We start from the raw sequence: 24733 nt of genomic DNA, 5'->3' as shown, positions 1-24733 counted from the left end.
CAAAGTGACATTCTTTGTGCTGCTATTTGCCGCGCGTTTAAAACAGGTATTCATTTGTTGGTTTGAGAAGAACTTGGACATCGAAGCTAACGACAGCACGTTAGTAACCTTCTATTTGCTGATGACATTACCCTACTACTATAAGCAACTCATAGAAGGACATTCTGCGCATGATTAGGAACCTGAACGCTCAAAGAACAACGGTGGGACTAACAACAGGAACAAAACTGAAATCAATGTTCAGCAATATAAGGGAGCAACAGTTTACAACAGGAAGCGAGGTATTGGATGAAACGAAGGAATACTGGGCAAGCAGTGACCAGACATCCGGACCATGCTTGCGAGTGGAATAACTGGGAGAATAAGAATGGGGCGGAGGTCATAAACAGCAACTTGCCAGGATTACTCAAGAGGAAATGTGGCTTTATTGCGTCAGTTATACCGGGAGAGATTAGTCGCATACCGGGTGGAGCTCGTTTATCCAGACATTTGCATTCCCACGAACCTCCAGCACCCCTGCACGTACTACGCGAGCCCATATAAATATACAAGCGCTATCGATTTGCCCGCAGCAAACTTTACCGGAGGATAACGCATCCTGGGATAACGCCCGACCCCCTCATTGCCGCATTGAGATTTACGCAGATTCGTTTCGCCGATCGTACGAATCCCCTCCGCCGAACGATGTTGCGGTTTCTCGTTCGAAGTGCGCGTGTATTTCGTGCGCACAACGGCAGCAAAAATAGCTACCCTTCGTGCCGAATGTGAGGACAGTCACATACAGCGCAGCGCGCTTGCGGGTCACCGAGAGGTTTCGCGTCGCAAATGGCATGCACGAGAGTTAAAGGAAGTTCGAATGCGGGCCGAACGGCGGCGCTTTTGTCGGCCGCGCTGCAGGATGTGAAAGCGGCGAGATTCCTCATTGCAGAACGTCACGCGCCTTTGGCGTGCCTTGTCAGAGTAGAAAGCCCCGGCTTGAGCCTTGCTATCATTGCGTGACTGAGCGTTGCGGATCCCAGGGCAGCTTTGTTTGGTTTCTATACACCACCGTGCCGTGGACGCCGGCAGTCGACTGGGTCCCATTGTGCAGTGTCACAGATGATTATCGGCCCTATACTTACGGCCTATACGTTCGAACCACGCAAAAGCAAGAAGTCACTGCTTATTAATGCGTGGGAAGCGAAAGCAGCTGCACGCGGGGAAACAAAGGAAGGCCTCCTTGTTAGCCCGCGAGGAAAGCGGCCCCTGTTTCTTTGCATCCTGACTACAGCCGATGCAGTATGGGCTGTGAGAAACTTGCGCCGCACGCGGTGTCTCAGCTCGCGTTCTCTCGTGGCTGTATTTAGCGCTTGCTAACAAGACGCAGGCAGTTGGTACATGGCCCCTTCTTGGTTCCGATAAGGGAGCGCACTGTTCTTTCAAGGCTGTGCATAGTTAGGCGCTAATAACGTTACGCTGTGTGTCTCTTCCTGACCTGTCTGACGCTCCAATCACTGCCTCGGATCTGGTGTCAGTCGGAGAATTGCTGCAGTTAACGACGAGGCGAACTTGAATGCAAGCATAGTGCCTGATTTTCTGATGCTCTCGTAGAACACGAATGGCGATTTAAATTCACGCACACATACAAGAAAAATGAATCTAAAAGGAAAAAAAATGAGTGTGTATGCGTCTTTAAAAAAAGGCACAAACGGATGAGTTGTTACACCTGCTGCTTCAGGCGAACGCGCTCCAAAAAATGTGTGCTATGTGAGTGCAGCGCTAGCGCACTCTGAATAATAACCAAACTGGCTGTACATGGGAACAGGCCGTGGTCTGGTCCTTTGCGACTACAAGGCTGCGCTCGGGCCCGCTTCGAGTTGATCAATTCGGCTTCACCATACTCGTTGGCTCAGCTAGTCCATACATAGACGAACTGCATCGGAAAAAAGATGGTTCGAATTTTGAGCGCAGGGCGAATTTTTTTTTTTACTTCGAAGGTTTTGAGGAAGCGGTGTAGATTTTTTTTTGTAACTGTGTAGTGGCACTGGGATGGATGCTAACGAGTTATTGCTTCCTTTATTCAGCCATGGTTATGACAGAAGGAGATTTATTGCAGGAGCGAGAATCTTGTTTACATGAGAGAGTTTTTAACAATTTGTTTCAAGCATTCGATGTTTTTGGCTTCTTAATCCGCTCATACAGAACATGTAGAGTGGACGTTTTCCCGCCTGGCCGTTTTCGTTTCGCTTGGCAGGGAAGAGTCAGACAGCTATGCACCAACCGTTTACATCGTATTTTCTTTTCCCCCTTCTAGGAGTCGCCCAATACATGTCGGTAGTCGGACGATGGTCGACTAGTGCCATCTGCAAAGTATATCTGCACTGCGCTTTTCGCGTTCACAAATAATTACACTTGCCGTTTCTTTTCCCTGCACTCGAGACACAAAACGACGAGAAATTCAGCAGCCAGTGCGTGTTCTCAGCATTTAAAAAAATAATTAAGCCTGCCAGCTCGGGTTTGATGACATACTTCTCAGTTGTGGCGGTACATATATTTATAAAATACGAGCAGGCTTTTTGCGCTTTTATCGCTCGAATCCCTGGTGAGGTATCATTAGATTGCCGGCGATAGTCACCTTGGGCTAAGCATGACTCTCCACGCTCTTCACATCAAAGCGCGAACCAAGCCAGCTGCCCACGTCTGTGAACGTAGAAGCGCAAACAGCGGGCGTTCTTCATAGCGTAAATTGTTCGCCCTTAAATTTGTGCTGACAGAACCGTTCATAGTTGGCGAGCGTGCTATCACTCCGACGGTCAAATCAGTGCCGAGTCCATCGTCGTTATGTATGCCCTGCAGACCGCCGGAGGTCTCTCACGTGCCTGGTCACGCATATTCGATTCTCGGCGCTGTTCTAGAAAGAAAGGAAGAGGATGGGGCTCCCAAACAAAAGAGCGCCCGCATATCGGCCGCTCTCCGCGGGTAGCCGTGCACCGGTCGTGAGCATGCATCGAGGTCGGTTGCACCGCCTAAGGCATGGACAGCTGTTCCAGCGCTCAGCAGGTGCTCGGCCGGGAAGGCGCTGCTTTTCGAATATGGGGCTGCTGCTCAGAGTAGCGTTGCGTTTTGCGTGCAGCGCACGCACCAATAGGCCTGTGTTTTGGAATGTGTATCGCTGTCGAAACGAGGATTTTTCACGCTCCGTCGAAGCCTCTTTTTCTGGTGTCGCTGCGTTTTTCTGTAGCTTAGGTTTCGCTTGGTTTACGGCGGTTTAACGTCCCAAAGCGACTCAGGCTATGAGGGACGCCGTAGTGAAAGGTTCCGGAAATTTCGACCACCTGGGGTTCTTTAACGTGCACTCACGCCGCACAGTACACGGGCCTCTAGAATTTCGCCTCCATCGAAATTCGATCGCTGCCGCCGCCGGGATCGAACCCGCGTCTTTCGCGTCAGTAGCCGAGCGCCATAACCACTGGGCCACCGCGGCGACTTTTTTCTGTAGTTCCGAGAGAGAAATTTTATTGCGGAAAAAACATTAGATGGTCGACCTGCAGCCGAGTGAGTTCGACTCAAAAAATGCATTTCTTGTTGTTTATTTACAACGTTAAATAACAGGGGCACTAGGAATGCTGGCGTCGCTTGTACGCAACACTGTGAGTTATGGCTGTGAAAAAAAAAAAGAAAGAAAGGGGGAAACGACATCCAGCGATCGTACTGTTAACTGCTCAAGCACAGACCATATTAGATTAAACATATCGCTGCTCTCAGTGTGCCCTTGCCGTTAGTAGGTTCGATTCGTTTTGAGCAGCCCTTGTTGAATATTTATTGTGAGGTATACACACGTAAACAGGCAAAGCTATTTCGACGGCTCATGTGTTAACAACTCGCGTTTGATGTGCTGCACGACAGGCTGCTTTATTGCACAGCGTGAGCGGAGCGGAGCAATGACTCATGCCGGAGCTCTACACGATCCGGACTATGCGGTGGGGGTATGTCGCGTCCACCTGATCGCAGGAGAATGCGAGGCTACTCGGGCCTGCTAATTGCCTGCTGCGCGGACTCGGAGTTTCGAGGCCTATGGTGGCTGCGCTTGGCTGGATCTCCAAGCTCAATACATGTTACCTCAGAACAGCGGCCGCTTCGTTGCCGTACTGCAGCATTTCGGAACTTTCTGAATGCGTTGGAATTTAAAGGGATCAATCCCCAGCACTTTACCCCCATTCTCCGTGTTACCCTGGAAGAAGAAGAAAAGAAGCAGAAGAAAATAACCTTGATAGAATGCATGGGCTTTTATGGGAGCTCCGTTCTACATCAACTCGATCGAGTGGTCATGTCTGTTGTAATACTTCTGAGTGCATTCAAGCCAAATGTACAGTTTTTCCAGTACATGCGGAGGCCCCATAACTGACAAGCATTCGGAATCTTTTTGTGACATGCACTAGAGAGGGACAGTTTTGGTTTTTGTTGTTGTAACATTTATTCTCCTCTTCCACTTGTTTGTTGGAGACAGGTGACACCTTCATATAGATATTGACACCTGCAAACAGGGCAACCACTGACGCGCAGATGAAGTAACGCACACGCATAGACTCTTCTCCGTCATCGCGTGAGCTTTCGCGCTGTTCCTGGCTGCCAGTTAAGACACACCAACTCGTTCAAGCTTGATCTTAGTGAGCTTTGTGTACACGCTGTCGGATATCGTTGATGTTAGCCGCGAACGACGTCGCGTTACATTTCCCGCATTGCTGTTTTTAATACTAAGCCGGACATCGTTGCTTGCCTCAGGAAACATTGCATCATCTACTGGCACGTCATTTCATAAAACTTCTGCGCAATAAATACAGACGGACATAAAACCGTTTCTTTTTTTTCTCTCAGCATAAGTTGAAGATTATGGGATCGTTGTTTGGTAAACAACAACAACAAAAAGAAAAGAGCATTTGCGCCGGTCCCGAAAGTATAACACGCTCTCGAACTCTCGCTTTCATACGCGGCGCTTCTCGGAGGGAACAATTCGCTCTCAAGATAACCGCTACCATTAACGCCCGGCTCTCTCGGGCCGCGTTTCCGTTTCACGAGGGGGAGAGTGGTTCGGAAGCGGCGACCCGCGCTGTCCGCAGCGTCTCGGGGCAGATCTGCGGCGGCCGGTCGTGAGGAGGCAGCCCCGGCGGACCCGGAAGCGGCCGGTCGGTCAGATGACCTCGGCCCGCGCGCACGGCCGACCCAGAGCGACGGTTACGGCCTGCGCTCGGCCGAGCACCGCCCCCTTCCCCTCGCTGGTCGGCGAAAAGCGCTGAGTCAGGCGGCGCTCGCGCGTGGACCGCATGCCGAAGCGGCGGCCCCGCTCGGCATTTAGGCAATTGGGCAACGCGGGCCATCGCCGACCGCCGTTCGACGTGTGTACAAAGGGTGCCGTGGCTCGGCGCCGATGCATTACCACTCTTCGACGCGGGGCTCGCCGGCGCGAGAACATAATCGGTGGGTCGCAGAAAGTAATGAGGCGAACGGGAATACATGAATGCGGACGACGCGCCAGCGTTCATTCCTAGATCCAAAGCGGAGGCGATCGGCGAAGGAGCAAAAGGAGAAAGGCCTGACGGAGCCGTGGCGGTCGCCGTTACCGACTGCTACAGCGCCAATCGGTTCCGCTGGGATGAGGCCTACTCGAAACGCCCATTAATGCGAACACTCGGATACTGCGATACTCAGCGGCCTCCTGCAGTCACGGAGTTAAGTTGATCGAGGCTTGACACAGGACCAAAACACTTAAAGAAATACTCATAATTAGTTAGCGGTGTTCTGTCTCGCTCTCTGTACAGTAGTGAGAGCAAATAGCAGGAAACGGTTTCGGGGGCCTTGTGTGAAATTATAAGCACATTATTTTATATTTTATTGTTCGCTGCCACATCTGAGAAATTGAAAGTGTGCCGTTTTCTGCAGTTCCATTCCCTCCTCTCCTTCCTGAACAAGAGCACAGAACCCCCGACGTAAAACATAGGCGATTGCAATAAACAAAAAAAAGAAATTTACAACTCGTTCTGCTGTCGCCGTTCCATCGCGTCGCGGAAGTTACCCACTGCTTCTGCGAATCTCGCGGGCCACGTTGCGCTCTTGTAATTGCCACGAACTCCGCAACCAGCGGCCACCATATTCCAGCGCGCTTGAGCATTTCACCTGTTTCTGGCCGAGGCCATTTTGTTTCCAAAATATAACACGGAAAGCCTAGATGAGAAACACGCAGACTGGCGCGATACTTCTTGGCGCACGGAACACGCAAGTGTGCAGAAATAGCGGGGTTTAACATCTCCTCTCAGGAACGGGAGCAACAGCCAGGTGCCCGGCAGATAAACAAGCCGTACTCCAGTTGTGTCCTCTCGCTTCGCTTCTGCGTAATCGCGTGCCTTGTTTCGGCTTGTTAGAATTGTTCCTTTATGCAGCATTTCTCCGGGTTGCTTTATGAATAATTACTAAGGATGTTCAATAAGTTCTGCCTCCTGGGCAGTAAGCTTTTCAATGAACGATGGAATTGAAAAATGTCTGGTTCAAATGAAAGTACGCAATTAATGCTGTCTTTGCCAGGTGCACGTCAGTTTTCGATGATTCACACCAGTGGCAATGCACTTCACCGGTGAAGTGCATGCCGTCACCGAACAACGAGGGGGATTTTTTTGCCTCATTCGACTCACAGTCCAAGCATTGTGCCATCATCGGAGTTCTGGCTCCTTCAGATGTTTCCTTATCTCGAAAAATCGAGATAAGGAAACATCTGAAGGGTACCCTCTTCGCGTCCGAACGATAAGGTCGCCAATGCGTGTGCTTTCGGGGTCGTCAGCAGCCGCACTCACCCCCCCCCCCCCCCCCCCCTACTATGACATGCAGATATCAGTGCACCAGCGGCGGAGCTGAGGCTTCAAACATCGAAATGTCATGGGTTTGAGAAAAGAGGACATTCCAAAATATTAACTTGATTGCAACCACTTTTAATTCTGTCATTTATAGCCAAAGACGCTTAACTTGCTGGATACCCCTCCTACAATGGAGGAAGCGTTTTCTGGTGGGCTAGTTGGTGCTTCTCCTTCATGATTAAACTGAGCGAAAGAAACAAGGACAAAGACAAGACAAAGACAAGACTGTGTACCCTGTGACAGTGCACATTCAAAGTTGGTAAAAAGAGCGATCGTTCACCTTGCCTGCCGTTCCGCCCTAGAAAAGTCATGTCAGATTGAGAGATTGTATGCAGCTGGGTATCCGCGGCAACTGAGAGCCTGTGTTTGCGAAAGCTTGCTACAGAGGATGAAGAATATGAACCGCCAAGCGAACGAAGAAGGAAAACATGTGTGTGTCATGCCTTACGTGCACCGAGTGTCACACAATTTAAAGAAAGTTGCAGAAAGATACGGCGTCCAACTCGTGTTTGCGGCACCGTGTAAGCTCGATAAAGTGTGTGCCATCATGAACAGAGACGATAGACAGCAATGATGCTCCTTAAATCACAGCCTTGAGCACACAGAATGTGCCAAAGAAGTTATATATCAGGTTCCATTATCCTGTGGAAAGATGTACATCGGCCAAACTGGGCGATGTTTCAATGAGAGGGTGGCTGAACACGTTCGCAATCTGCCTAACAACTCAGGAGGCAATTTAGCGTTACATTGTAAGAAGTGCAAAAAAAGTGATTGCCACCCGTTTCTCGAAAGCACAAAGTTCCTCGCTACGGCTAGAACCAAAACAGAAAGGAAAATAATTGAGGCCTTCTTAATCGCAAAGAATGCGAACAATTGTGTGAGCACACCATCCATTTTTCTTTCGAATAAAGAAATCTTGTTTTTAGAAAGTAGCACTTTAAACTGTCCTTTTTAACCCTGCACCTTTACTCTTGTTACTTGTTGTTTCCATCCTTCATAGATTTTAGCCTAGTTTTAGCCTTTGTCATTCTCGCGTCGCCTTTACTTTTGCTTATTATTGTTTCCATATTTCACTCTCGGTTTCACTGTTTTAGCCTCGTTGTTAATCTTTTTTTTATCATTCACATGGTTTCGCTTTTATGCTTTTCTGCTTACTTTTTAGTGCTTGCACCTTCATCTTTAACTGTTGTTACTGTTGGTTCCATGTCTCATCCCCTTTGCTTAGTAAGTTTTCGCTCGTAATACATGGTTCGGCCGTTTCCATATTTCGTTCTCTTTGAATTTTTAGTTTCACCGCCAGGTTTTTTACCTTCCTCTCTCCTTTTTCTAGGCATCAAGGGTGTTTAGGCATGCACAAACTTGGGTTTTTTTTAGATTGGTTCTCCAGATTGGCTCTACTCAACTGTTAAACTTATCTGCTGTGTTGGATCCTAGCTGTATCGTGTGGTGGTTTGGTGCGTATAAAAGGAATGCTCGAAGTGTTTTTCGAATAAAAGTATGAAGTACTGCGCTCTGTGTGTGTACGTGTTTCTTGTGTTTGTCCCTGTTTCTTTCGCGCAATTTAATCATGATGGAGGAAGTGCATGGAAAATCTACCTTGGCGGCAAGTCAAGCACTATATGGGCCGAAAGTATTGGCCCGGGCCCGGCAGCCTCAACCGTTACGCGCCTGATCCCGGCCCGGCTTCTTCGCTATATGCCCGGACTCGGCGCGATATTGAAGAAACTCTGACCTGCACCGCCCGACCCGCCAAGTGTGCAGACCTGGCTCAGAACCGGTTCAGGTCCGGCTCAGGCCCGAAATAACACTAAATGCGTATCAGAAACGAAAATATTTTTGTTGCAACAAACTTCAGAGAAAAAAATTCACAAGGACATCTAATTACATTGGGTGTTGGCAATGTGATTTGATTAGGACCTGTTGATTGTTTTACATCGAATTTTGCTTCAGACTTCCATGGTTGTGTGTTTGCGGACATCGACACGTCTGTCTGCGCAGAAGTAGAAATCTCTTCGGGTCATCCAGCTGGTGGTAAATTGTTTTCCCTAAGGTGTCCAGAAGTGGCTACATGGATGCAAAGAAGATACATTAAAACGTGTCGTCGTCACTAGCAGTCCTGGGAATTATCTGATCGACGACGGATTTTTTTCCTCCGATGAGCCTTCTAATGAAATCACATTAAAGCGTGCTTCATTTTCAGAATAGTGGCGTGAAATTATCCAGTAGAGCTCCCGCCTCGCATTCGGGGAGTGTTGGGTTCGATCCGCTGTGTCGCCGGGTACCCACCGGTTTTCTTATGGGCAGAAGTTTTCACCCTACCTGGTGCTCAGCTTTTGAGGGGTGAAGAGCGGAAAATTTAGCATCAAAATAGCAAAGACAACTTGGCAGTTCCTGATGGCCCCAGGCTTTGTGTATGTGATTGATTAAAGCATACTGGTTTTTTATCTTGTGAGTGGACGCCGTACTGATGCTTCTAATGCCATGCATAATGGTTCTGGCGGAGATAAGGCGGCGGCAGGCAGAAATAGGCTGTCTATAATACTTTCACTGCTCCACAACCTGATATGTTTGCAAAGAGAGCAATTAGATGAGCTTCACGAAAACAGAACGGTATGTTATGCTGTCCACATTGTCTTGCGTTGTTTGCAATGTTTTAATTTTTTTTTAATATCCGACAAGTCTCACGGCATAACCATAAAATAAGAAGTCCGCACTCTGGAAACAGCTGAAAATTGGCGCTGTCTTGACCTGCCATTTGTTCACCTCTTGAGAGCATAAGAACTGGGCATTCATTAAAGGCACGCGTGCAATACACAAGCCCTCGCCCGGCCCCTCAGCTTGCAGGCCCGAAACCGGCAAAAAACTGCTGTGCACGGCCCGGCCTGGCCAGCGGGCCGGCCCCGGGCTTTCGAATAAGCCTGAGTCCGTGCAGTGCTCTAGGAGGCAATACACATGGCTGGTGAACGCATGCTCATAAAGCATATTTGTGAGACGCAGTCAGGGAGACATCAGCAGCCAAGGCTAGCCCAGTATCCATGTTTGTGTGTTGTTTGTTTGTGTTGGTGGTCACTCCTAGCGCTCCCTCCCGGTAACCTCTGGAGTCCCTTAGGGAAGCGTCCTTGGCCCGTTAATATTTCTTATCTATATAAACGATATTGTTATCACAGAACCAGTTCAAATTAGGCTGTTCGCGGATGACTGCGTTTTATTCACAGAAATTAAAACTCCGGAGGACCAAGTAGTGCTTACTCTATCCTCAACAGCATTAATGATTGGTGTTGCAGACACGATCTGAAACTAACTGCTGAAAAAAAGTTTTCATGAGAATTACTAACAAAAAACACAGTCTATCTTATCAGTACCGCCTATCATCACGGTGCCTATCAGAAGTAACACAATACAAGTATCTTGGTGTAACAATAACTAATACCTTAAGTTGAAATGCTCACATTTCTAACATGTGTGCATCATCCTTCCGTAAACTGTGTTTTCTTAGATATAAATTAAAACGAGCCCCTTCCGCAACTAAGCTTTTAGCTTATACATAAATCATTAGAGCGAAATTAGAACATGCCGGTACAGTGTGGGATCCTTTCACTAAAACTAATATCCATGCGTTAGAAATGATTCAACGGAAAGCAGTTCGTTTTATTTTTGCTAAATTCCGCACAACCGATTCCCCTACAACTTTAATGTCAATGGCATACAGACACTGGAAACTCGAAGAAAGCTTTTGCGACTAAAATTTTTTTTTGTTGAAAAATGACAATTTTTTAATGAGCCCGGACCCTTACTTAAAACCACTAGTGACGCGATTAACGAGACATCATCACGTCCAGTCCTTAACACCTTATCGTGCCAGAACAAACTTGTACAAATATTCTTATTTTCCCTGAACAATAACTGAGTGGAACCAGCTTTCTTTGAGTGGACTAATAAGCACTGAGAGCATTGGCAATTTTTTATAAAGACTTTTTATTGTTGCATGTCTAGTTCTGGCGAAAAAGAAAATTGCGTTCAGTTTACCTATCTTTTGTTCGAATCATGCATGTGTTGTTTTTGGTTTGCTTATCTTTTAATTTGTATGCTAAATGTTACCATGCCTTGTATTTCGTTGTATTGCCCCTCCTGTACAGGCCTACCAAGGCTGGCAGTATTGAATAAATGAAATGAATTCGTTCTTTCGGATTCTGGGAGCTGTGGTAGTTAAAATCTCATTCATTCAGAGAGTGACTTTCTAACTTAGTAATCCAGATTCGAAGGCTAATAGATTAGTTAATCTCCTTTATGGAGGAGGTTGACTGAAAGAGAGAAAACAGATCTTCGCTCAAAGAGGAATCACCATGGTAAACACTCTAAGCAGTGATTTGCTTTATGCCGACAAAGACGGAGTGCGTACGCATTTAGCGCGCGGAAAAAAAATTCAATTATTGTTGAGGAAACTCGCCGTACCAAGAGAAATAGAGAGACCCATTGCTAATAGGCGCTATTGCGTTCTTCCACCGAGCATGCTTCGACCTCATAGCAGCAGCTGTTGCAAGTAAGCGCAAGAACACCTCCGCTCCTATATTTAGCGGCCCGTTGCAGAAAGAAGAAATAATGAAATTACCTTTGTCCGCAAAGTTTCGAGACTGATTTACTTTCTTCTCTAGAAATGATTCCGCAAAACGAATGTTGGTGCGTATGTGTAGCGCCATGTTTTCGGGCTAACCTGAGCTATTTATGTTAATTGCTGTGGCAGCCGCTAGATGGCACTACATGTAGAAAATACGTTGTCATTAGTTGTCTGCGCATTCTACTGTGAGTGAATGTAGAGAGATGGACGTCCACTTCGAACAGCGTGTAGACATAAAATTCTGTGTGAAGCTTGGCAAGACACCCACACAGACGTATGAGCTCCTTCGTGACGCTTACGCCAACGAGACGTTATCGCGGGCGCGAGTTTTCGAGTGGCACAAGAGGTTCGTTTTGGGGAGAACGTCGGTGGAAAACGACACAAGGCAGGGGCGCCCTTCAACCTCACGGAATGAAAACAACGTGGCTAGGATCAGGGAAATCGTTCAGGAAGACCTCACCACTTCTGTCCGCATGCTATCAGATGCTCTTGACATTAGTAAGACAACATGCCGCCAATTCTGCGAGAGAACTTGGGGAAACGAAAGCTGAATGCCTGACTTGTGCCGCACGCCCTCACACAGGACCAGAATGACACGCAGGCATCAGTGAGCGCTGATTTGCTCTCCGAGGCAGAGAAGGATGCTGCATTCGTCGACAGCATCATTGGTGAAGACGAAACATGGTGTTTTCAATACGACCCTCAAACAAAGAGGCAGAGCGCCAAATGGCGGTCCACAAGCTCTCCGGCGTCGAGAAAGATGCGGCGACAGAAGACTAAAACAAAGACGGTGCTGATAGTTTTCCTCGATGCCAGAGGTGTCATATACCACGAGTTCGTCCCACAAGGGCAGACGGTGAATCAGGAGTTTTATATCCGCGTGCCCCAACACATGCGTGATGCACTGTGACGCCGTAAATGAAAAAAAAAAAACTAGATGGTTTCGTGCTGCAGGTCGTCATATGTGCGGTGGGAATTGGCAATATTTTTCTGTTAAAAAAGAAAAAAACATGGTGTTAAGTACGAGCGGAATGTGCAGTCATCTTTGCCTAGTGTAAACTCTCGTCTACTTACTTCTTGCTTCGCTGTTTGTTCCTGTCTTGCCATAACTGATTTAAATCTGCGGTCGAAAATGATTAACACTTCAGACATTATTTTTGAGCTGCGAAAATCCTCTTATAATCAATATCAACAGGACTACGCTTTTTTTCTCGTGAGACAGGATGCTAGTTCATGCCATGAATTTTTTTTTACTACTGCTCTATTTATCATTTTATACTATGATGATATATTTTTTTCTCTTGTCATACAATTTGTGCTCCTCCGCCACGAGCTCTTCCAGTCTGCGGTCAGCCAGACAATTCAACGCCTGCTGATACACGTTTCCTTTTTTTTCAACATTAATCTGTCTCTGTTATTGCTTGAGGAGCGTGTTTGCTAAAGATTCAGCGTTTTTCGCGAGTCTGCGTAGAAACGCCAGGCTAGCTGAGCGGCACTGTGCTTCTCTCCGTCTACCCTTCTGCGAACTGCTAGCCCACGATATATTCAGAGCAGCTTTCAGTTTGCTTCTGCATCTAAATGTCATGTTGTGAACGCACGTATTCATCTCCCATCCTGTCATGCTATCAATTCATCCCCTCCCCCTCCATCTTCCCCCTGAAGCAACTATCGCGACCTGCATGATGTTTGCAGTCGCGCAGAGCACAGCTTAGATGATGTCCTTCACGATTTCGTTTTTCAACTGGTTCCGTTATAGTTTTTCAGAGCCATTTTAAGCCGGCAGTCTTCTTGGCTGTCTATTGATCCAAGCGTGCTACCTCTCATGGCACAAGCGGAAGCAAAGTCTTACTGGCTGCAGTGGCAGTGAGTGATGGAATGATTGTAAATAAAGGAACAATTTGAAGCAGCACAGCAGAAGAAAAACTTCGCTTGTTCTAGCTAGTGAATTTCGCCTTAGTTCAAAGACTGATAATTAGTTTCATAATTCTCAACACACTAAGAACACGGTCACTTTATGGCACCAGCCAACACCGTTACTCACGGAAGGCTTTTTCGCAAACATAGCAGTTGACTGGCTGATTGAGTTATTGATTTATTCATGTTTATTTTTTATTTATTTTAAGGCGCCAAAGGCATACTGTGGGTGACAAGGCGCTGCGTATACTGCAGGGCCGCCGGATGGGATTTCGACCACCTAGACCCCTTTACCGCGCGCCGAAATCGCCGCACATGGGCTTTGTGAAAATGCATTCTTCAAACCCGGAAGAAGTGGCCAGCGGAATTTTTACTATGACCTGCTTCCTAGGGCTTGAAAACAAACAAGCACAAAATACACTAGGTAGTTCCAGCAGTTCGCGCGGCATGCGCTGCCACTGCTTCTCGGCTTGCAGAGCTATACGAATTTCTTTGGCAGCAAAATAACGGTTCGTTGGGGCCTTAGCACCGTATTCCTTAATTCAATTTCAATTCAATTCTTTATTTCCCATGTACGCATGGAGAGGGTCGAGGCACAAAAGCCAGTAAGATTTGGCTTGACGTGCCCCTCGGCCCCTACACACAGGGCAGCAGGCAACATGAAGAGCAACATATGCAATCAAGATAGGGGATGAAACAGCAATAATAACAAACAAAAGAACAGAAAGAAACTATCACAAACAAAGCGCATCTGAGGTTACTTCCAGAAGGCCATTTCATGAAAAGAATTTGAAAGAAGCAGTGAAATATGCATGCACGTATTCCTTATGATTTGCAGACCTCCGCAGAGTACTTCCGAAATTGTTGCGGCCAACCGGTGTTGCAGCACTATTCTGAAAATTTCGATTTCGATCGAAAATGGTCGAAGTCCTATTTCGAAGCCATATTCGCATGCAATAACGGCGTGCCCTGCCTTAAGCCCAACGGCATCGCGCGTTGCGTGCCGCGCGAGGAACGGGGAGCAGTGTACATGAACGCTCTGTACAGTGTACGCGTTCTCGAGAAGGGCAGCTATAGGTGGGCAACCCGTTTCTTTTCAGACGTGTATAAACAGTGTTCTTCCCTGTCCGCGCCGCATACATCGGCCGCTCGAACGAGAAACGATCTCACGCCGACAGTGCACTCGGTAATGGTTCTCGACGGCTGCGCGCAACGATGTTTCTGGGCTGCGCCTGCGTGTAGCCCTCGCCGTCTGTGCCTCGCTTAAAGTTTTTCCTTTGACTTTTATCGCGTTTATTTTAAAGCAAAGCTGGACTGACTAAGCTGTACACAGAGCCCGAAAAGGCTCGCGTGGGGCTGCCTTGTTTGTGAATCTGGGTTACGGCGTGCCTTCCTTTGTTGAATCTCTTTGGTATCAAGAGTCCGGCCACTTTTTCCGCGCTCGCGATCGCGGCGCGGGCCCAACAATACGCTCGGCTGCATTGTTCGACGCACTGAAGGCACGTTCAAGGTTGGCAGAGGGACGCATCGCGGAGGAGGATCGCAGTTAAGATGAGTAACGAATCACGCGGCCACGGGCGCCGAGTAGAGTCGGCCCCGCTTTCTTGTTACGGTCCTTCTTGTCTGGGTGAGTGCGCCGCCCTTCACTGGTTCAGTAAGCACGCCGTTGCTTGTGATGCTCGCATTCGCAGCCTAAATTGCTGGACGATTAAAAAAACATAATTAAAGAAGAAAATGCGATAGCCTTTAGGTTGCCTGCTGTGGTGCCACAATGAGTGTCTATAATATTCTTGCGATTTTCCCCCCAAACTCCAGTTGGAACCCATTCCATTGCCCTTATATGGCATGCAGGAGTCATCACCTTCTAGAATGTTCTAGTACCTTCTATTGTATTATCGTATAGGATTATACTAATCCGACCCTCTAATACACCTTAATCCATTTTCTGGGGTGGGCCTGATTCTAAAATTTTGGGGTCTTTAGGATTTTTTCTTTTTTTTTTTTGGGGGGGGGGTGGCCAACTTTCAAATTTTTAGGGTTTTCGCAATTTCAACATTGGCGGTGCCAATGGCTGGTACACTGGTGGTCTCGTGGCGGTGATGACGTCACGACCCTCTTAATCGCATTCATAGATCGCAGGAAGTCCTCATACCCCTACTGGCGCAGTCGTGCAGCAAGCAGTTAAGTGATGCGCCACTGCCCCGGCAGGTAACTGTTTCAAACACAAGCCACAGGTTGCTCTTCCTGAGCTCCTTAAGGTTCATGCGCAGCTCCACGGTGGACAGGTGGCAACTGCATTGAATTTGTCAACGGTGGACAGTTTGCTCACAATCCGGTGGGCATGTTGCCACCTTCCACAGTGGGTTACGTCACAAGGTCACGTGACTTCCCTCGACCAATCGTGAATTTCGTGACAGTGAAGCCAGTAATTTTTTGTGAGACGGCAACCTAAATGCTATTGCATTAACATTTGGGGGTCCTTCAGAATTGTTAATTTTGGCGGTGTTCTGTGATTGGTCGATTGGGCTCATGTGGACATCCTGATGACGGCATCATCTTAACGTGATCCCAATTAACCAATCAGGTAATTTCGTTACGGAGACCGGAAATTGCATGACGAGAGCCTAAACGCTTCCGCATTAAAAAAAACGGGGAAATACAATGAAGTGCGCCGACTTCGGGACGCATGAATAACGATTGACGGTGGCCAAAAGCGCTGACTTAGGAGTTTGAAAATTTTATGAACTCTTCATGTGCTCACTAAACCGTGGTTTTACCGGCTTGTAGTTAACCCGATAGCTTACGATATTGCATGGATGGTTGCGAAGTGTGACTTATTCGCTGTCTGCGGTGTTTCATTCTTGACGCTGTGATGCACGGTTTCCTGTTTCTAACATTTTTACCTCTCTTGCTCTATTCTGCGGGTCTCCTCGGCAGGTCTGCGCATTGGTACCATATCTTGCAATATTGTGATTGTAAGACCGCAGTGGTGGCTAAGTGGTTGAGCCTCCGCCTCGCATTGGGGAGGTGCTGGGTTCGACCCCCAGTGCCGCCGGGTACCCACCGGTGATACAATCGTCACAAGCTTTCCCCTTGTCTGGTGCTCGGCATCTTTTGGGTGAAATGCTTCGAAATGGGTCTTTAACCCCTCCTTGAGAAGATGAAAGCATCTTGTGACATCGTACTCTTTGGCCCCAGATGCCTTTGCGCCATAAAAATTCACAATTATAATTTTTATTGTGTTTGCCGTTACTTTATCGGACAATGAATTGTCTTCAACTAGTAATGTTCAACAGCAGCTGCTTCATGTATGGCGAATTCTCATCTTAGCCGAGACAAAATACGATGTGATTGCTACCTTTCCTGTGCAATGTAGTACGTCTCACAGATTACCCATATAAGATTATAAATCTGCCAAAATGAACTTTTTGAGCAGCGTAACGAAGAAAACGCCCATGTCAGGTCGTTCTACATGAGCACGCTAACTATCGTTAATTAGCGACTTCTGATTTTTCCGATGATCACGTACGCACGTACACTGCGGGCACCCAATGCAAAAGCTGCACATTATTTAGCACGAGCTAAATCTGTCGACATAATTAATAAAGGTAAAGCCAATTCCTGCATCCGGAATGCTTACGTGAGACACGTCCTGCATCGCCTGATGGCGCAACAGCGAAAGGAAGCTCCGGCCTTAACCGAACATTTTCCGTGGCTAAAAGCGTACGTGCGAAAACATTGTCGTCGGATCTTGAGGGGAAAAAAAAATAACCAAAACTGTTGCTTAAGTTCCTGCACTACCCGATTCTGTGCAAAGTGAAAACGCTGGAAAAGTCTATAAAAGGCATGCGTCGCGCCAGAACCAGGAGCGTACCGGTTATATATACTGCCTATCGGCTATGACTCATCGGAGACCTGCAAGTGTTACAAGAGTGCCGCGAATGCCGCGTAAATAAACCGGCGCCAATCTCAGTTGCGCACCGGGGGAAAAAAAAAAGTGCTACGACCATTGTGCCATCGCGTGTGCACGATGTATACATAGCACTGGGCGCTCTACAAAGCCGTGGCCAGGCAACCAAGGACTAGCTGGCCGGCTGGCTGGCTAATCGGGCGGCGCCATCTGCGAAGAACAGCCGTATAGCCTGCCTCCTTATCGGGTGCGCGCGTTGCCCGTGAATCTATACTGGACGTAGCCTGGGGCAGAATGCATTTGCAACTACGGGCGGAAACACGCGGGAGCTGTCTGGCGCCAAGCGGCCCAAATGCGTTCCGTAGGGGTTCAGCAGCGGCGTTTTCTTTTTCTTTTCCTGGTGATTAGCCCATATCCGAGCGCGCACAGCGGTCGGCGCGGTCGCCCGTATTTCGTGCTGTGGTGCCAGGATTACAGGCGTATCCTAGCGGATGTCGCGCGCTCCGACCGCAAGTGTCTCCGCGTCCCGGAGCGCGTCTGCTTGTGAGACTGGGCGACTTTTCCTGCTGGCGTGCTCCGGCGAGTTTGCCCGCTATTTTGGGTGGTCGCGCTTAACGTATATAGGGAAGCGACAGTCGGCAGCCACGGTCATTTTCAGCGCAGAATTCTGGAGACGACGCACACGAGACGGAATCGAGCCGGCGCTATGCTATCGCTTGTAAGTATGCTCTCGCTTACAATGCGACCGCATTGAGGGCCGTCTGGGCGCCGAGTCACGAACGTCAGGTGAAAGTGCACAAAATAGATCGTGGTAACTTTGGATAAAAGCAGAATTCACGTAATCAGAGTAGTAAAGCCTTAGGCCGATGAACTTGGTTCGTTCGGGCGGGCTGTTCATGTGACTCATTTTCTCGTTTTTATTTGTGACTACGGCGAATTCGTTTAGCTTTCCGTTTTATATTCGTGTTACACTCATGTTACATTCACGAAGCTGCTTACATAAAGCATTATCTTTATGAGGCTGCTCTCGTGTGGGTGCAATCGGCAAATTGTGTGGAGAAAGCCGTGTACAGCCTTCCGGATTTTTAATAATATCGCGCAACTCTCGATATACGAGCGTCATGTTAACGCCTTGTGAACGATCGCACTGGATAATAATACTTCGTGTGCTCGCGTGAACATTCGGCACAATTTCCCCGTTATGAGGCAGCTGAATGCCGCGCGATATTATTATAAATCCGGAAGGCTGTACTCACAACATCCAACGATAAAGTATGCGCTAATCTTTATGAATTGTGATGTCACTGAGAGCAATGTTAAGTGCGCAATCGTACGCTAGGCTGTGATGTCTAAGTGGCTGGCGCAAGATGCCTAATTAAGAGGAAAAGCATGGTAAATTCAGTGATTGTTGGTTGCATACAGATACTGCGCCATTTTTCTTTCCCCAAAAACCAATTATTATTATTATTATTGGTTGCATACAGAAACATTTATTTTGGCGACTTTTCGCCTCGTACAAATGAATAATAATAATAATAATCAATCAATCAATCAATCAATCTTTATTTTTCGGTGCCCAGGAACAACCCAAAGGTCTTGGTGCTGGTACACCATTCACACGCACAAAATGTAAATGTATTTCACTACAAAGGAAGACACTCAGGGGAAGTAATGCAGCAGTCAAGGCGATAGAAAAAAAAAGACATAAACTAGGCGTGACAGCAAGCATGAAGCAAAAAAGCGAAAACAGCGGTAAATGAAAACAGCTAGAACAGGCAACAGACATATAAATAACTAATGAAACAATAAACAAAGAGAATGAACGACCGATAACAGCCAAGTACAGCATATAGCAAAATACAAACAAGAATAAAGCCAATACTAATATGAACGAATATGAAACCTCTGAAATACAAACTAGAAATACAATCATACACAATAAGAAACGTAATTAGTGAACGCGTTACAGACAATCAGGCGTGAGTATACAGTATTAAAGAAATAATATTACTGACAACAAGTACACGTGATGAACAATTAAGGAGAGAAAAAACAATATAATGCCGGTGCAAACGCACAAGTGTAGTAAAGACAAAATGCATGAAAGGGGAAGTTATGTATTAGAAAAAGAGTGCTCAAAGTGGAACGTCACGGACATCCAATATAAAGGAAGGGAGAGAATTTTCGAATATATCTAGGTGAGGACAAAGAGAATTAAACAACTTTTGCATTCTGTCCAGAGGGGAGAGGGAGTGCAGGAGCGCAGAAACTTGGAATGGTCTGAATTCCCTTATGCTCTTTCGCGGTACACGCAAAAGGATACGCGCTAGGAGCTGAGGGCATAGAATGTGACCATGAAGAAGTTTATACAAGAAAATTATATCTGCCCTCACGCGACGGCAGCTAAGAGAAGGAAGCTGCAGTGAGTTACTCCGTCTGGGACGAGAGCTGGAAGTTTTGCAAGAAAACCGATGTTGAAATATGCGTAAAAACTTTAGCTGAACTCTGTCGATTTTTTCACAGTTCGACTGGCAAGTGCCGTTCCAAACAACAGACGCATATTCCAAAAGCGGCAAGCATATGGAGAGGTAGAGCTTTAAGAAAGGAAGTGGGGATCGAAACTCTCTCGAAAGCCTGCAGATGAAGCCGAGTGTACGCATAGCCCGTAGAGCAATGCGTTTTGTATGAGAGGAGAAGCTGAGGCTACGGTCGAAAAGTACGCCGAGGTCATTAATTTCATCAACCCTGGGCAGCGGCCTACCATTCACAGAATAAGAGTAGAGAAGACTGTGCGTTTTACGCGTAAATGAGACAACCTTGGTTTTAGATGAATTGAGAGTGAGCCCATTCTTCAAGCACCAATCAGAGAAGGCGGATATGTCAGATTGCAATGACAAGCAATCGTGAAGAGTATGTATTGCCTTGAACATTTTTATATCGTCCGCATAAAGGAGAAATGAGGAGTTTTTGACCACGGAGGAAACGTCATTGATAAAAACAGAGAACAGAAGCGGGCCTAATACCGAGCCCTGAGGAACTCCGCTGGTTGGAGTGTAAACAAATGAGGTCTGTCCATTTACACTGACAAAGCAGGACCGATCAAGAAGATAGTTGCGTAGGAGGGCTACAATTGAAACGTCGATCTCAAACAGCAGAAGCTTTTGAAGAAGTAATGAGTGAGTAACAACGTCGAAAGCTTTGCTCAAATCACAGTACACAGAGTCTACCTGACTCCTCTGAAGGACTTCAGCTGATGTATACGTCATAAAAGTCACAAGGTTAGTTGTAGTAGAACGACCTTTTATGAAACCATGCTGATTATGAATGATTACATTTTTGAGGTGGAAGGAAAGTACCTTGTGCAAAGCTAATTCAAAAAGCTTAGAGGTTGCACAAAGAAGAGAAATGGGGCGGTAGTTCGAAACATCAGATTTGTTTCCCGATTTGAAGACAGGGAAAACACGCGCCGTTTTCCACACGCGGGGAAAGGCCGAATTTTTCAAACAGTTATTAAATATCGTGGTTAAAACTGGGACGAAGGTACTATTGAAGGCTTTTATTATGGCGGCTGGAATGCCATCAGGTCCAGGGGACAAAGATGGTTTCAAACACTTAAGACTCTCACTCACTAACTTCTCGTCGAGAAGAACGGAATTAGGTGCGCCAGCTGGAAGGCATACAGAATCGCAACGTGGAGATTTGTACACGGAGGAAAAGTGTTGAGCAAAGCCGTCAGCGACATTCCGAATTTCATTCCCATAAGAGTCAACTAAGTGAATATGACTATCAGATTTATTCGAACGCTTGCGAACGTATCGCCAGAATTCTGTAGGACGATTAGAGGCACTATTCTCTAAATATTCAAGATAGGACTCATGATCCCGCTTGTACAGGCGTTTGCAAAGGGAACGCAAGCGGCGAAATTCATCCGCCCATGTATCCAGCCCAGGGCATTTCGCTTTATGGTGGGCCCGCTCCTTAAGTTTCAGCGCTGTTCTAAGTTCCTTGGAAAACCAGAACGGAAACTTGCTGCGAGCAGGAGTATGCAGAGGTATGTACTGGCGCATACCATTGAGAACTATTTCAGTGAAGCGGCTGACTTGTTCGTCAACATCGCTGATTTCGTTTAAAACGGACCAGTCGACAGAAGAGAAAAAACCGAAGAGACCAACATAGTCGCCAAGTGCGTAAGCGAAACGGGGGGAATGAATTCCCCGCACGATTTGAATTAGCAGAAGGTGGGACAGAAACCGAAGCCGTTATTAGAATTGGAGGATGAAATTTGTCACAGCGAGTAAGTGAGATGTCAGATGACGAGACTCGAACATTTTCAAAATTAGATAAACAAATGTCAAGAACATTACCACAACAGTTTTCAATTAAATTGTGTTGCTGCAAGGTGTTAAAAGCTGTGAAATCTAGAAGCCGGTTGCACTTACTAACTACATAATGATTGTTGTGTGAATATGTAAAGGTATTCCAGTTAATACCTGGAGTATTAAAATCCCCTAAAATGAGCAGTTTGTGCTTGCTATGAGAAGTGATAACATATTCAATAGAATGTAGTACATCATCGTAGGCAGGAGGAGGCAAATTAGGGGAAATATAGAAAGCTGCCAATAAGAGTTTTTGATGTCGAGTTAAAGTGAGCTCTAACCAGACAGATTCTTCGATGGTTTCCAGGTCGGAACGCCGAACGCACTGCACGGAACTGTCAATAGCAATGAGCACTCCCCCTCCCTTTTGTTTAGAAGCTGATTCAGGGCGGTCACTTCGAAAAACAGAATAGTTATTAGGAAAGAAGTCACCTGAGTTAACTTCGCTAGACAGCCAGGTCTCAGTAATTACAACAGTAGAGTAACAAGAGGCTAAAGCATTAGAAAAAAATACAGGTCCCTTAGTCCGAAGACCTCGGGCATTTTGATAATATATATCCAAGTTAGGGTTGACTGCGATCAACCGTCAGCTCGGAAGGATGCAACATACCATCCAGGAGCTTTCCACGAAAAGCCTTGAAGATGCAGCCCGTAGGCCACATCGAAGGGTCAACAAGCTGATCATAAAATTCCGCGCTGACTGTGAGGTAGAAGGACGAGTAGGAGTCATATTTCGTTTTCAACTGCCGGCAGGTTAGGGGGGTGACGTTCACACACTTCAGATGGTTCGTCAGATCAGCCGACGTTGTCTCAGGGCACAGCTTGGATACAAAAATAGCCTTCGGGCGCTTCTGAGGTCTGGCAACGTTCAGACTGGATGAGCTCGACGAGCCAGTGATGGCTGGGCTTCGGTGCTTCTTCTGCGCCTCAGGCGAATTAACTACAAGTGGGGGGACAGATACAGATGTCGGGCAGGTGGCCAAATCAACAGGTGCCATCCCACAGTGAAGGGCAGCAGAGTAGCTCTTGGATGGCTGGAACATACGGGAAGGACTGCTCGCGGACAGGGGCTCGACGAAAGGCGGATCACGCTGCGATGAAGCAGGGCGCCTCACAAGCTCCTCGCGTAGGCTGCGAACATCATCCCGCAGAGAGGCAACGACCTCGGCCTGGAGAGCGAGCGCCCGCGAGTTGTCACCACGTAGGCGCTCATTCTCCTCCCGCAGCTGGGCGACCTCGTCGCTCAGATACGAGATTCCCTCAAGTGCGTCGAGGAGGAGAGCCCGAAGCGAGGCAAGCGCACCGTCAGGTTCGCCCGTCGGGGAGGAAGCGAGGGAACCGGTCGGGTCGGTCGGGTGATGGGGCTGGTGGGCCGTGGAAGAAAGGAATGCAGCCGCTGACTCGCCACCGTCGCTAGGCTTAGCACCGCCGCAAGACGACAAACACAGATTGCACATGAATGGTCGCGAGCCGGACTTCAAAAGCTGCAGCTCGTCGTCACTCCAAGTGACACACTTCGCGTGTACACGTTTGTTGCAGTCGGCACAACGAAAAAACTGCTGCTTACCAAAAAACGGACGGGAGCACAGCACACATGCGTCCTTACTGGGCGCCATGTTGGGGAATATAATAATAATAATAATAATAATAATAATAATAATAATAATAATAATAATAATAATAATAATAATAATAATAATAATAATAATAATAATAATAATAACTGGATTTTGGGGAAAGGAAATGGCGCAGTATCTGTCTCATATATCGGCGGACACCTGAACCGCGCAGTAAAGGAAGGGATAAAGGAGGGAGTTAAAGAAAGGAAGAGGTGCCGTAGTGGAAGGCTCCGTAATAATTGCGACCACCTGGGGATCTTTAACGTAATAATAATAATAATTGGTTTTTGGGGAAAGGAAATGGCGCAGTATCTGTCTCATATATCTTTGGACACCTGAACCGCGCCGTAAGGGAAGGGATAAAGGAGGGAGTGAAAGAAAGGAAGAATAGGTGCCGTAGTGGAGGGCTCCGGAATAATTTCGACCACCTGGGAATCTTTAACGTGCACTGACATCGCACAGCACACGGGCGCCTTAGCGTTTTTCCTCCATAAAAACGCAGCCGCCGCGGTCGGGTTCGAACCCGGGAACTCCGGATCAGTAGTCGAGCGCCCTAACCACTGAGCCACCGCGGCGGGTCAATGGTCGAAATGCGAAAGCTTCGTTTGCTCGGCAGGTCGTCTACGCAGCGTCTCATTCCGACGCTTTCGAGGATTCAAAGCGGTCTCTTCCGCAGTTGAAGAGTCACTACGGGAGGTGTCACTTCTTCTAGCCGCATCTGCGTTACGACGCTTCTCGAGTCTTGCGGCGCGTTCTTCTGGCGTCTCTTGAGCACGTTGTCTCTTGCTCGCTTCGTTCTGTCGCTGTTGCGTCTCTTTCGCGCTCCCCATAACGACTACAATATGCACGCCGTTTAGCTAAACGTTGTTCCCGCTCTTCATCCGTTTCTTCCGCACGCCGCCGCTTCTTAGCTGCAGCACATCGTTGCAGCTTCACCTTATACACATCATCCGACATACCGTGGAGGATTCGCTGTGACGACTGCGACCAGCCGAGTTGTGGGGCCGCTTTTCCACAGCTGGAATGACGTCACGTAGAGCGAGCGCCTCCCTCCGGCAGCGGCGCGTGGAGGATTCGCTGGGACGATCGCGACGAGCCGAGTTGGTGGGGGGGGGGGGGGGGGGGGCGCTTTTTCACAGCTGGCATGACGCCACGTACAGCGAGCGCCCCTCGCGGCAGCGGCGCGCAGCTGCAGCAAGGAGGATTCGATGGGACGATCGCGACGAGCCGAGTTGAAGCCCCGCTTTTCCACAGCTGGTATGACGCCACAAATAGGTCATGCTAAAGGTCAATGGTGTATTCTACGGGACGACGGCCAAAAGCGGAAACCAAGAGCAGTATTACTTTCGCAATAAAATGCAAAACCGAGTGCGCCACCGGAGCGCTCGATGCAGATGTGTGGACGACTGTACATGAAA

General features: G+C 47.6%; 1 pseudogene across 1 annotated transcript in view; it reads left to right on the top strand.

The window, feature by feature from the left end:
* Positions 1-17781: 17781 nt before the first annotated feature.
* The window catches only part of LOC144093774 (uncharacterized), a 40231-nt pseudogene continuing 33279 nt past the window's right edge, over positions 17782-24733 (top strand). The window contains exon 1 of the transcript XR_013306327.1: positions 17782-18038. The product of XR_013306327.1 is annotated as an uncharacterized LOC144093774 (transcript). The remainder of the gene's footprint in view (positions 18039-24733) is intronic.

Source organism: Amblyomma americanum, chromosome 1, assembly GCF_052857255.1.
Source record: "Amblyomma americanum isolate KBUSLIRL-KWMA chromosome 1, ASM5285725v1, whole genome shotgun sequence".
NCBI lineage: Eukaryota > Metazoa > Arthropoda > Arachnida > Ixodida > Ixodidae > Amblyomma > Amblyomma americanum.
Note: the sequence above shows the minus strand (reverse complement) of the source record. Positions and strands in the feature narration are given on the sequence as shown.